This window comes from Dromiciops gliroides, chromosome 3 (genome assembly GCF_019393635.1).
Source record: "Dromiciops gliroides isolate mDroGli1 chromosome 3, mDroGli1.pri, whole genome shotgun sequence".
NCBI classification, from domain to species: domain Eukaryota; kingdom Metazoa; phylum Chordata; class Mammalia; order Microbiotheria; family Microbiotheriidae; genus Dromiciops; species Dromiciops gliroides.
In genome coordinates, this window is record NC_057863.1 from 401933643 (window position 1) to 401947677 (window position 14035).

The 14035-nt window shown below is 37.1% G+C and overlaps 1 pseudogene; it reads left to right on the forward strand.

The window, feature by feature from the left end:
* Positions 1-11426, forward strand: part of LOC122747685 — a 57267-nt pseudogene extending 45841 nt beyond the window's left edge.
* Positions 11427-14035: the final 2609 nt, after the last annotated feature.

Below are 14035 nucleotides of genomic sequence, written 5' to 3' on the forward strand. Positions count from 1 at the left end.
GGGCCCACATGTTAAAAAATATTTATACCTGCTCTTTTTGTGGTAGCAAGGAATTGTAATTTGAGGAGTTGTCCATCAGTTGGAGAATGATTGAACAAGTTATGGTATATGAATGTAATGGAATTCTATTGCACTGTGAGAAATGATGAGGAGAAGTTCAGAGAAACCTGGAAGGACTTGAATGAACTGATGACGAGTGAGATGAGCAGAACCAGAAGAACATTATACACAGTATCATCAACATTATGTGTTGATCAACTGTGATAGACTGGATTCTTCTCACCAACACAATGGTAAAAGTAAGTTCCAGGGGACGCCAAAAAAAGAACTGTGGAATATGGATGCTGATTTAACCATACTATTTCTTTTGTTTTTGGTGCTGTGGTGCTGTTGTTTTTCTATTTTGAGGTTTTTCCTTGTTGCTCTGATTCTTCTCTTATAGCATGACTGATGCAGAAATATGTTCAATGTTATGTATATGTATATGTGTGTGTGTGTGTGTATATATACACATATATGTGTATATATGTATATATGTGTATATATGTGTATATATACATATATACATGTGTGTGTATATATGTGTGTGTGTATATATATATGTATATATATATATATATATAAAATTTATATCGGATTGCCTGTTGTCTGGAGAAGGGGGGGAGGGAGGGGAGGGAGGGAGAAAACTTTTAAATTGGAAATCTTATCTAAACAAATACTGAAAGCTATCTTTACACGTAACTGGGAAATATGGAAATATGGAATGCTTTTATTTCAAAAAAAAAGAGGTTGAAACAAAAAAGATGTCATCATGGGGCAGTTAGGTGACACAGTGGACAAACCCACCACACCCTGACTGCCCCACAAAAAAAGAGAAACAAAAAATAAATGCTTTACAGATATCATCCCTTTATAATCAATTCCACCTTTGCCCTCTGTCTAAATTTATTCCTTTCAGCTGCCCTAACACTGAGAAAGTCCTTATGAGTTTGAAGTATCACCTTCCCATGTAGGAATGTAAACAGCTTAACTTTTCAACCTCCCTCATGATTTCTTTTTCCTCTTTACCTTTTTATGCTTCTCTAGGATCTTGTATTAGAAAGTTAAATTTTCTATTTAGTTCAGTTCTTTTCTTCAAAAATACCTGAAAGTCCTATTTTTCATTGAAGTCCCATTTTTCTCCTGAAAGATTATACTCAATTTTGTGGGGTACGTTTTTGGTTGTAGTCGCAGTTCCTTTGTCTTCTGGATTATCATATCCCATGCCCTCCTATCCTTTAATGTAGAAGCTGCTTGATCTTGTGTTTTCCTGTTTCTTTCTGGCTGCATGCAATATTTTTCCTTAACCTGGGAACTCTGGAATTTGGCTGTAATATTCCTGCAAGTTTTCTTTTTGCGATCTCTTTCAGGGCATGATCAATTGATTCTTTCCATTTCTATTTTACCTTTGGTTTCTAGAATATTAGGACAAATTTCCCTGACAATTTCCTGTAAGATGATCTTTAAACTCTCATTTTGGTCATGGTTTTCTAGTAGTCCAATAATTTTCAAATTATTTCTCCTGGATCTATTTTCCAGGTCACCTGTTTTTTCCAAGGAGATATTTCACATTGCCCTACATATTTTGGGGAGGATTTGTTTTATTGTGTCCTGATTTCTCATAAAGTTATTAACTTCCATTTGTTCACTGCTAATTCTTGAGCAATTATTTTCTTCAGAGAGCTTTTCCATTTGGCTATTCGTGCTGTTGACTTTTTTTCATGATTTTCCTGCATCACTCTCATTTCTCTTTCCTTTTTTTTCCTCTACCTCTCTTACTTTTTCCTTTACCTCTCTTACTTTATCTTCAAATTCCTTTTTGAGTGCTTCTATGATCTTACCAGCTTTGGATGTAGGAGCTTTGACTTTGTTATTTACTTCTGAGGGTGTATTTTGATCTTCCCTGTAACCAAAGAAGTTTTCTATGGTCTGCATCTTTTTTTCTGTCTGTTCATTTTGCTAGCCTATTTCTTGATTTTAAAGTCCTTCTTAAAATGGGGTACTGCTTCCAGGATACACGCTCCCAAGCTTGAGGGAGTCCCACGTGGTATGATTTAAGGAGAGGCACATTCCGCACTCACCTCACCTGAGCTCTGTCAATCCTAACTCTTAAGCAATGATTTTCTTTTGCTTTTTTCTTTCCTTCTTTCCTTCTTTCTTATTTTCTTCCTTCCTCCTTTCCTTCCTCCCTTCCTTCCTTTCTTCCTTCCTTCCTTCCTTTCTTTATTTTTTTTTGCAGGGCAATGAGAGTTACCTGACTTGCCCAGAGTCACACAGCTAGTAAGTATCAAGTATCTGAGGTTGGATTTGAACTCAGGTCCTCCTGAATCCAGGTCCAGTGCTTTATCCACTGTGGCACCTAACTGCCCCCTAAGTGATGATTTTCTTCAGAGAGCTTTTATATCTCCTTTTCCATTTGCCTTTTCAAGCTGTTGACATTTTTTTCATGACCCTCCTGCATCACTCTCATTTCTCTTTCCATTTTTTACTCTGCCTCTCTTACCTTATCTTCAGAGGCCTTTGTGAGCACTTCAATGGCCTGAGACCAGCTCATTTTTTTGGAAACTTTGGATATAGGAGCTTTGACTTTGTTATCTTCTTCTGATGGTGTATTTTGATCTTTGTTGTCACCAAAAAACTTCCTAGTATCTGTATTTTTTCAGCTGCAAATGATCCCTCCTCATCCTTTTGTGGGTTCTGCTGCTCCAGGAATTGTCTTATGGCATTATTTGAAGATATTTAGAGGGATTTGGGGGAGAGCTCCAAGGAGTCACTCTTTGTCCACCACCATCTTGGCTCTGCCCAAGATCTCTCTATTTAAAATTTCTGCATCAATTCATTAGGGAGATTTTTCTATAATTTGCATTCTCTATTTTTGCTCTGTCTGGTTTAGGGATTAGCCTTATATTTGACACATAAAAGAAGGGTGGGATCCCTTCTTCACCTATTTTCCCCAAATAGTTTGTATAGTATTGGAATTGGGTTTTTTTCAATGTTTGGTATAATTCACTTATAAACCAATCTGGCTCTGGAGATTTTTTTCTTAGGGAATTAGTTCACTGAAAGCTTGTTCAATTTCATTTTTCTAAAATGGGCTTATTTAATGATTTTCTTTCCTCTTCTGTTAATCTGGGCTATTTATATTTTTGTAAATATTCACCCATTTCATTTTGATTGTCAAAGTTTATTGGCATATAATTGCATAAAATAACTACTAATTATTGCTTAATTTCCTCTTCATGGATGATGAAATCAGCCTTTTCATTTTTGATAATGGTAATTTGGTTTTCTTCTTTCTTTGTTAATCAAATTGACCAAAATTTTATATATCTTTTTGTTTGTTTTTCATAGAATGAACTTAATTTTATTTATTAATTCTATAGTTTTCTTACTTTCAATTTGATTACTCTCTAATTTTCAGAATTTCTAATTTGGTATTTAATTGGGGATTTTTCATTTGTTCTTTTTCTCTAGCTTTTTTAGTTACATGCATACATTATTGACCTCTTTCTCTATTTTATTCATGTAGGCATTTAGAGATATAAAAAGAACTGCTTTGACTGCATCCCATAATTTTGGTATGTTATCTCATTGTTGTCATTCTCTTTGATGAAATTATTGAATGTTTCTATGATTTGTCGTTTGACCCATTCATTCATTAGGATGAGATTATTTACTTTCCAATTCATTTTTGCTCTATCTTTCCATGGCCCATTATTACACATAATTTTTATTGCATCATGATCTGAAAATGATGCATTTACTATTTCTGTCTTTCTGCATTTGACTGTCAAGTTTTTGTGCCATAATACATGATCAATTTTTTATATAGGTGTCATGTACCACTGAGAAAAAGATATATTTCTTTCTATACCCATTCAATTTTCTAAAATTCTATTAATCTTAATTTCTTTATTATTAATTTTGTGCTTAGATTTATCTAGTTCTGAGAGAGGAAGGTTGTGATCCCCCATTAATATAGTTTCACTGTCTATTTCTTCCTATACCTCACTTAGCTTCTTCAAGAATTTGGATGCTGTACCACTTATTGCATATAAGTTTAGTATTGATATTATTTCATTGTCTAGGCTACCTTATAGCAAGATGTAATATCCTTACTTATCTCTTGTAATTAGGTGTATTTTTGTTTTTACTTTGAGATAAGGATTACAATGCCTGTTTTGCTTTATTTCTTATGTCAGCTGAAGCATAATATATTCTGCTCCATCCTTTTACCTTCACTCTGTGTGTATCTTTCTGGTTCATATGTGTTTCTTGTAAACAACAGATTGTAGGATTCTGTTTTTTTTAATCCACTCTGCTATCTTCTTCCATTTTATGAGAGTTCATCCCATTCGCATTCACAGTTATGATTACTAACTATGTATTTCCCTGCAATGTATCTTTCCCCTTGCTCCTACTTTACTCTTTCCTTTATCCCTGTCCCTTCTCAACAGTTTTGCATCTGACCACCGCCTCCCTCAATTTATTCTCCTTCTATAAGCACCACCTCCCTTTTTCTTTCACCTTTTGCCTCCTAGTTTTACCCTCCCTTCTATCAACACACCACTCTTCTTTCCCCTTTCCCCTTTCCCCTCCTATTTCCCTATAGGGAAAGACCAAATTCTATACCCAACTGAGTGTGTATGTTATTCCCTCTTTGAGCCAAATTGAATGAGAGTAAGGTCAAAACAATGTTCACCCCTCCATTTCTCCCCTCTATTGTATTAGGTTTTGTGTGCCTCTTCATGTGATATGAATTACCCCCTTTTGCCTTCCCTTTCCTCTTCTCCAAGTATAATTCTTTTTGTCACCCCTTAAGTTTTTTTTTAATATCATTACATCAAAATCAACTTATGCCAATACCCTCTGTATATGTGTACTTCTCCTGTCTGTCTTAATAAATATGTAGTTCTCAAGAGCTAGACATATTTTCTTCCCATGTAGGGGTGCAATCATTTAAACCTTATTGAAGACCATGTTTTATCTTTTATACTTGAGTCTTATATTCATAGATTGTATTTTGTGTTCAGTTCCAAGCTTTGCAACAGGAAATTTTGAAAGCCCCCTATTTCATTGAATGGCCATCTTTTCCCCGAAAAGAATCTCCATAATTTTTCCCAGGATTACCTTCTTGGCTATAATCCAATTTCATTTGCCCTCTAGAATATCATATTCCAAGCCATCAGATCCTTTAATGATGAAGCTGCCAGGTACTGTGTAATCCTGACTGTAGGTTCTTGATATTTAAGTTGTTTAATTCTGGTTGTTTGCAGTACTTTCTCCTTTATGTGATAATTCTGGAATTTGGCTATGATATTCCTTGGAATTTTCTTTTTGGGGTCTCTTTCAGGTGGTGATTGGTGGATTATTTCAGTAACTATTGTTTCCTCTGGTTCTAAGACACTGGGGCAGCAGTTCTTGATAATGTCATGAAATATGTTGTCCAGGCTCTTTTTTTGATTATGGTCCTCAGATAATCCAATTATTCTTAAATTTTCCCTCCTTGATCTATTTTCCAGGTCTGTTGTTTTCTGAAGAGGTATTTTATGTTTTCTTCTACTTTTATGTTTTTCATTATGATTTACTTCTTCCTGTTATCTCATTGAGTCATTAGCTTCTATCTGCCCAATTCTGATTCTTACTTAAGATATTATTTTCCCCAGTCAGCTTTTGCACCTCCTTTTCCATTTGTCAAGTTTTATTTTTTTTACTGTGCTGTTTTCCTCAGTCAATTTTTCTCCTTCTTTCCCTAAGTTATTGACTCTTTCTTACATACCTCTCATTTCTTTTCCCAATTTTTCTTCTACTTCTATTATTAGATTTATAAAATCCTTTTTGAGCTCTTCCAAGAAGGCTTTTTGGTCTTGCGACCAGTTCCTCTTCTCTTTTAATGCTTCACATGTAGGTATTTTGACATTGTTGTCCCCTGAATTTACATTTTGATCCTCCCTGTTGCCATAGTAATTTTCTTTTGTGAGGGTTTTTTTTTCTGCTTCTATTCATATTTTAGCCTCTTTCATGCCTTTTAAAGTTGAGTTCTGCTCCTGGGGTACAATGTCACTCTCCAAAGCTTCTTTTGCTGGGGACCAGTGGCCTAGCCACTGGCTTTCTGCTCTGGGGCCTTAGCCACTTCCAGCTTCTTCAGTGCACTGGAGTGGCCGAACCTAGTTGAAACTTTTGGGTACCTCATAACTAGCCTGCTGTGCCACTAGCTTACTGAGTTAGGACCTCAGGTCCTCAGCTGCTGATCTGTGCTGTGTCTAAGAGCCTTTAGCAGGTTATTCCAAACACCCTCTACTCTAAATTGTGCTCCCCTTTTCCCAGGTGAGAAATACCTTGCCTGAAGATCTTCTAGGTTATCTTAAGCCAATAGACTGTTTCAGTCTGTCTTTTTGTAGGTTTTTCAGCTCCAGAATCCATTGAGAGGTTTAATTTAATGGTGTTTCTGAGGGAAATTTGGGAATGCTCAGTCTGCTTCCTGACTTCACTCCACCATCTTGACTCTGCCTCCAGAACTCTCATCTGTGTTGTTAAAGTAGCTAATGTTTTCTTTACCAATTTGGCTGCTGGTGCAGCTAGGTGGCACAGTGGATAAAGCACTAGCCCTGGATTCAAATCTGGCCTCAGACACTTGACACTTACTAGCTGTGTGACTCTGGGCAAGTCACTTAACCCTCATTGCCCTGCAAGTAAATAAATAAATAGATAGATAGATAGATAAATGAATGAATGAATAAATAGAAATTGGCTACTATACCATATAGTGCATATATGTTTAGTACTTATATTATTACATTGTCTATGCTACCCTTTAGCAAAATATAATTTCTCTGCTTATTTCCTTTAACTAGATCTATTATTGCTTTTGCTTTTTCTAAGGTCATGATTGCTACCCTTGTCTTTTAATTTTTTTTTTACTTCAGTTGAAGTATAATAGATTTTTTGCAAGACATATTTTTACTCTATGTATATCTTGTTTCATGCATGTCTTTTGAAAACAACATACTGTCTGATTCTTATTTTTAATCCATTTTGTAAATCATTTCCATTTTATGGGTGAGTTTATCTCATTCTCATTCATAGTTACGATTATCGTGTTTTCCTCCATCCTATTTATTCTCTCTCTCTCTCTCTCTCTCTCTCTCTCTCTCTCTCTCTCTCTCTCTCTCTCTCTCTTTCTCTCTCTCTCTCTCTCTCTCTCTCTCTCTCTCTCTCTCTCTCTCTCTCTCTCTCCCTCTCTCTTCTTAAAATTGTTTTGATCCTGGACACTGCCCTCTTAAAGTTCTTTTCCTTCTATTAGTGTACTCTTCCTTTATCGACTTCCCCTCCTACTTCCCTGTAGGGTAAGATGCATTTCTGTACCTAACTGAGTATGTATGTTATTCTCTATTCGAGACAATTTTGATGAAAGTAAGGTTAAAGTTTACTGCCAGCCCCCATCTTCCTTTTCACTGTAAAATTTTCCTTGTTCATTCAGCAATGGGAGGCTGTGGGAGCAGTCAGGTGGTAAATGCTCCTTGGTAGTGTGAGAATAAAATTGGATATTAGATCATAAATCTCCCCTACTTAACTTTTCCCTAATTTATCTCCCAGACTAGTAAATGGAAGAAGCTTCTGGTTTTCTAGATAGAGCCTTTATTGTATGGTAGTCACAAGGTGATGTTGATTAGAAGGATAGGAAAATAGAAATACAATACAAATCGTCTTAAGTCTAGGCTTAGTCTATATTCCTTATAAAAACTCACCAAACCGAAAAGGCCACCTTTGGAGAGAGAGAGAGACCGTCTGTGCCGCGCCATCAGGAGTCCCGCCAAGCAGGCAAAAAGGCCTACCCTCGTTCTCTCCACCCCGGAAGTCAAAAACCCGGCAGGCAGTCTGACATGCGCAGCAGGTGGACTGTTCATCTCCTCCCCAAAAGGGTGGTCCTTGAAAAACTGGCGTCTTTCAGTTATCCTAACCGACTGTTAAAAACTTTCATATTTTACCACATTTCCCCCCTTTGCTTCCTCAAGAAACGGAATGTTTCCTTGATGGAACAGTAAAAAGAATATAATAACTTTTGCTGACTAATAATATGCGAACAACAATACAGAAAAGGAAGAGAGGAAAGTTTTGTCCAGAGGGGCGATTTTTTTACTGAAAGACGCCAGTTTTTCAAGGACCACCCTTTTGAGCACTTACAAATTGATTATATTACTATGCCAAAAGCAGGCGGACTGTTCATCTCCTCCCCAAAAGGGTGGTCCTTGAAAAACTGGCGTCTTTCAGTTATCCTAACCGACTGTTAAAAACTTTCATATTTTACCACAGTAGGGCTTGAGAGACAGTCTGTTTTCACCTGGTTCTCACCTTTGTGGAGGAAGAAAACCAGGCTCCCCAGCTAGCAGCATAGTAATCCTCTGCTAGCAAGGCTTTGGTCATTGAATAGGACAGAGAAGAGTTTGGTTATATATACCAAACTGGAGAAGGACAGCAATTTCATATAAGCCAGCTCACAAGAGGCATGAATACCTCCGATTCCAGCTTAGGAGGACAATATTGGAAAGGATACTCCAAAATATACTATTCCTTTGGGCATCCCACTGACAACCCAGATATTTCCTTCATGGTTGTATTCCTCCTGGGGATAATGCTGCTGCTGATTGCTTCCTTCATCCACTTCATTTGGAAGTCCTATGTAGAGAAGGAGATTCACAAGGAGGCATCCCATGATCAGAGCCAAGATGGCCTTGATACCTCAGGGCCCAGCCCCTCCCCAGACACCCTGTTCTAGGAGTCTTTTACCAGTCAGGGCCCATTGATTGGTAGGAGTCAGGGTGTCCTCTGGAGGCCCAGGATGAAATCTAAAGGAGACTAGATGTAGCATCCATTATGGATGCCTTTGTAATCTCAGACATGCTCTCCAGGCTATCCAAGGAATTCCCTCCACCTCCCTATGAGGAGGTAAACCCCTTTCATTTGGATATGTCCCCTGTTTATAAGGACACATAGCCATTATTCACCCTTACCATATAATACCAAATAATTGTATTGCAATGCAAAAAAAAAAATTTCCTTGTGTGTCTATTCTATGTGAGATAATTTTCCCCATTCAACCTCCCCCTTTCCTCTTCTCTCAAGTATCCTTTTTTCTCACTCCTTCATTTTACTTATTTTTAAATCATTGCATCTTAGTCACCTCATTCCCATGACCTATGTCTATGTGTACTACTTGTAACTGCCCTAATAATGTTACAAGTATTAACTTCCCCAAAAAAATTTAAATAGTTTTACTTTATTCAATCCCTTTTGATTTCTCTTTCATGCTTACCTTTTCAAGATTCTCTTGAGTCTTGTATTTGAAAGTCATTTTTCTATTCAGCTCAGTCTATTCATTAGGAATGCTTGACAATCCTCTGTTTCATTAAATATCCATTCTTTTTCCCCTGAAGGATTATACTTAATTTTGCTGGTTAGATTATTCATGGTTGTAATCCTAGCTCCTTTACCATCTGGAATATTATATTCTAAAACCACAGATCCCTTAATGTAGAAGCTGCTATTTATTATGTTGTCCTGACTGTGGCTCCATGATATTTGAACTGTTTTTATTTTTGTTTTTGGCTGCTTACAATATCTTCTCTTTGAATTTGGAGCTCTGGAATTTGGCTAAAATATTTTTTACAGGGTAATAAGGGTTAAGTGACTTGCCCATGTTCACAAAGCTAGTTAAGTGTCAAGTGTCTGAGGTCAAATTTGAACTCAGGTCCTTCTGAATCTAGGACTGGTGCTTTATCCACTGTGCCACCTAGCTTCACTGGCTATAATATTCTTGAAGAGGCTTTATATTTGGATCTCTTTCAGGAAGTGATTGGTGGATTCTTTCTATTTTACCCTCTTGTTCTGTTATATTAGGGAAGTTTTTCTTGGTAAATTCTTAAAATGTGATATTGAGGCTATTTTTATAAACCTGGCTTTCAGGTAGTCCAATAATTCTGGACTGAGGTCCTCCTGAATCCAGGGCCAGTGCTTTATCCACTGAGCAACCTGGCTGCCCCCCACACACACCAAACAATTTTTTTAATGAGATATTTCACATTTTCTTCTATTTTTTTCATTCTCATAATTGTGTTTTGTTTTGTTTATCATTTCACAGAGTCATTAGCTTCCATTTGCCCAGTTGTAATTTTTTAAGGTTACATTCTACAGTGAGCTTTTGATCCTCTTATTACATTTGGTCAATTCTACTTTTTAGGGAGTTCTTATCTTCAGTGTATTTTTGTACCTCTTTTACCATTTGACCAATTCTGGGTTTTAGGGTGCTATTCTCTTCAGTATTTTTGTTCCTCTTTTATCCTGCTGTTGACTCTTTTATTTATAATTTTCTTTCACCATTCTCATTTCTCTTCATGTTTTTCCCTTTATCTCTCTTATTTGACTCTTAAAAATTCTTTTTCAGCTCTTCCAGAAATTATATTTGTGCTTTTGTTCAAGTCAAAATTTTCTTTGTTGTTTACACGATAGCAGTTTTGACTTTTTTGTCTTCTGAATTGGAGTTTTGCTTTTCTTTTTCTCTGTAGTAACTTTTCATTGTAGGGCTATTTTTATTGTTTTTTGCTCATTTTTCTAGTCTGTTTCTTGACTCTTAAGTTTATGTAAAATTTGGCTCTCCTTTGAGGATTGAAGGGGCACTGCCTTACGCTTCAAATTTTCATGTTCAGGTTTGCAGAGCTACTCCTAGGGGCGTGTAAATTTGTAGTTATTTTAAGATGTTATCATCTAAGGAGAGATGTGTTCATTTCTCTCCTGGCGTGTGCTCTGGTCTGTGCATAACCATAAGAAATCTTCTTCACCCTGGAAGTGTGATCAGCGCCCCTGTCCTACCTGCTGCTGCAATTGTTCTCATTCCTTATATCCCTGGAAATGTAGCTTGGGGTCCTGCTTTCCTGTGTCCACAAGATCCAGTCATCCTTTATGTCTTAGATGTGAGACCAGGACCACTGCTCCCTTGGTAGTAATTGCAAGCACTCTTCTCCACTATGAAACTGTGATCAATGACCCTTCTTTCATGCAGCAACAAGTGCCATTGCTTTAGTGCTCCTCTTCACACTGGGACTATGACCTGAAACTGTGAATGAGCAATTCAACAGGGTCCTGCACCTATTGCTAATAAAGGACCCCTGTAACCTTATTCTGACCAGTTTCCTGACTCCCTTACTGTCTATGAGCTGAGAGCTCTTGAATATGATTCTGTCACTGATGCAGCAGCCTCCAAAGCCTTCTGCTGGCTTGACAGGGTCCAGTCTAGGTTGCACTATACTCTAGAACCAATCATCATGCTAGTGAGGCAAACCTTTCCTGCTGACATCCTTAATTGTCTTTGGGATGAAAATGTTTTACCCTGACGTTTAGTCTCTTCTGTTGCTCCAGAATTGATTTGAGGTATTATATTAAAGTCGTTTGGAGGGGAATTTGGGAGAGTTCAGGGATGTTGCTAACTTTATGCCACCATCTTAGCTCTTCCCCTCATGGCTAAGCTTCTTGAAAAGGTTATGTATAATAACTGACTCAACTTTTTTTGCTTTTAATCTCTTTGCAACTATGCAATCCAACTTCTGACCCTGCCATTCCACCAAAACTGTTCTCTTCAAATTGACTAATGATGTATCAAATGACAAATCCAATGACCTTTTCTCAATACTAATCATTCTTGAGCCTTCTAAAGGCTTTTACATTGTCAACACACTTTTTCTCCTTGGCACTCTCTTTTCAAAAGGTTTTTAAGACATTATTTTCTCCTGGCTTTCTTTTTACCTATCAGCCTGCTCCTCAGTAATTTCTGTTGGAACTTCATCTAGGTCACGTCCCCTTAATGAGGGTGTCCAAAAAGTCTCTATCTTGGACGCTATTCTTCTTTCCCTCTATAATATTTCACTTTATGGTCTCATCACTTCCCACATAATCAGTGTTCACCTCCCTGGAGAGGATTCTTACATCTAATTATTGAGCCCTAGCCTCTCTGTTGACTTCAAGTCTTGTAAATCCAAATGTCTATCTTGAACTTGATGTCCCATATACATCTTCAACTTAACATATCCCAAACCCAAGTTAATATTTGCCTCCAAACTATTTAGAGTAAAACTATCCTCCCAGTCACCCAGATTTGAAACTTAGGTGTCATTCTCAACTCCTCACTCTCTCTCTCACCTACAATATCAAAGGTGTTACCAAGGCCTATTTATTTTATCTTCCAAGCATCTTTCATATATGCCCTCTTCTCTCTTCTTATACTATCACTACCCTACTGCAGATTCTCTTTATCTCACACTTGGAATAATACAACATCTTTCTGGTTGGTTTCTATTACAAAAGTCTCTGCCATTTCTGATCCCTTTTATACTCATCTGTCAAACTGATTTTTTTTCCCTTTGTATCCCTCAGGACCTAGCACAAAGCCTTGCATTTTGGATGGGACCTATGATTTCAGTAATATGGGGAATTCCCTGGAGAGAAATTCCCTCTACCTATACAAATAAATATTTGCCTTGGAAATTACAGCCTTACAGAGTTACCTGTAATTCTGACCACTGAGATATTAAATGACTTTCCCATGTCTGAGAGGCAGGATGTGATTTTCAGTAATTCTGACCTGAAGGTATGTTCTCTTTCCACTACAGTGTAGTTCATATTATGCGGTTTCTCATGCCTTTACCCATAGACAAATTTTGTTTGACTGATTTTGAATGATTTTAAGTAAATTTTTTGGATGATTGAGGAAAACTCAGAGAACTGAGCAAAACTAGAGGTTATGTCATGCATTGTCATGAAAGTTCTACTTTGTCAATATGACTATCTGCAGGGCAAGGAAGAATGAATGGTTGAGGTAATTATCTGAGTCATTGAGTACAAATGTGTTGTAATCAACCCATCAATCAATCTGCTATTATTTATTGAGCGACTCTTTTATATCCAGCCCTATTTCTCTAGTTGTTTATATTTTTGAAGTGGAAATGGAGATAAAATTCCTTACTTAAGAAAAATTCTAATCTATACATGGGAAAAATATTTACCATGTACAGAATAGAGAGAAAAACAAGAAAATACTTAACTATACATTAGATCTAATGCCTTCAATGACTGAAACAGTGACTTGTCTATTATAATGGGTGAAAAATATTTACTAAATGAAAAATCAAAAGAACTGTGTCATTCATACACTGCGCGGTTCGTTTAGTGGGTGTCATAAAAACTCAGAAAAGGGACATCTTGCAGAATAAAATGGTCAAGAAAATTTTCATGGAAGAGTTGTAAATTGAACTTAGAAGTGTATGTAGGGGGGCAGCTAGGTGGCGCAGTGGATAGAGCACCGGCCCTGGAGTCAGGAGTACCTGAGTTCAAATCCGGCCTCAGACACTTAACACACACTTACTAGCTGTGTGACCCTGGGCAAGTCACTTAACCCCAATTGCCTCACCAAAAAAAAAAAAGTGTATGTAGGATATTGATTGGTAGGGAGAAATGAGGTTAATTTAGGTGGGCGGGACAAACTGCACAAAAATGAAGAAATTGAAATAAGGATCTGGGGATAGTGAAAAGATCTACCTGACAGGGAGGGAGGGTGACATCTCCAAAAAGTAATGACAAATACATGATATATTATTCTCCTCAATTCACCTCTCTTCTCAATTTTTGGCGCACTCAACTTGAGATGGGTGTTTGTAGCTAATATTCATTTTGCTCAATGCATTTGCCATTTTTCCCTTTTCCCCATTAAAATGTGCAGTTCTATGAGCCACAGATGTCATATTGTCACAACAAAGACTCGATTATTTTTATATGTGTCATGTCTAGTTTAAGAGGAGAAAAGATCATTGAAAATGGTAATCCTAGAAAGGAAGAACCCAAAGGAGTTTTCCTCCTCTGAGTCCAGGCCTTTATCTCATTTTTCCCATTCTCCCTTCTTGGAATATAGTATATTCAGTTGCCTACTTTCCCTTTGGAATAATTTCCTGCT